The sequence below is a fragment of the Egretta garzetta genome, unplaced genomic scaffold (genome assembly GCF_000687185.1).
Source record: "Egretta garzetta isolate BGI_Z169 unplaced genomic scaffold, ASM68718v1 scaffold968, whole genome shotgun sequence".
NCBI classification, from domain to species: Eukaryota; Metazoa; Chordata; class Aves; order Pelecaniformes; family Ardeidae; genus Egretta; species Egretta garzetta.
In genome coordinates this window covers 27,470-27,703 of record NW_009260641.1, presented here as the reverse complement: position 1 = coordinate 27,703, position 234 = coordinate 27,470, and positions in this window count along the sequence as shown.

The following is a 234-nucleotide window of genomic DNA, read 5'->3' as shown; positions in this document are numbered from 1 at the left end:
GACCCGAGGGTTGGGACCTCGCTGGCAGAAGCTTTGAGCAAAGCTCTAAGTGGGTCTGATCCAATTAGTTTCCAATTAGCGCATCGTTCCACGAATTTGCTCTGTTTCTTGAGAGGGAACAAGGGGGCCGAGTCCAGGTGGGGAGCGATTTTGTAGAAAATTAGTACAAAAAAGGAAAAAAAAAAAAAAAAAATCCAAGCGAAACACGGCTTGAAAAATTGCTGCGCAAATGGA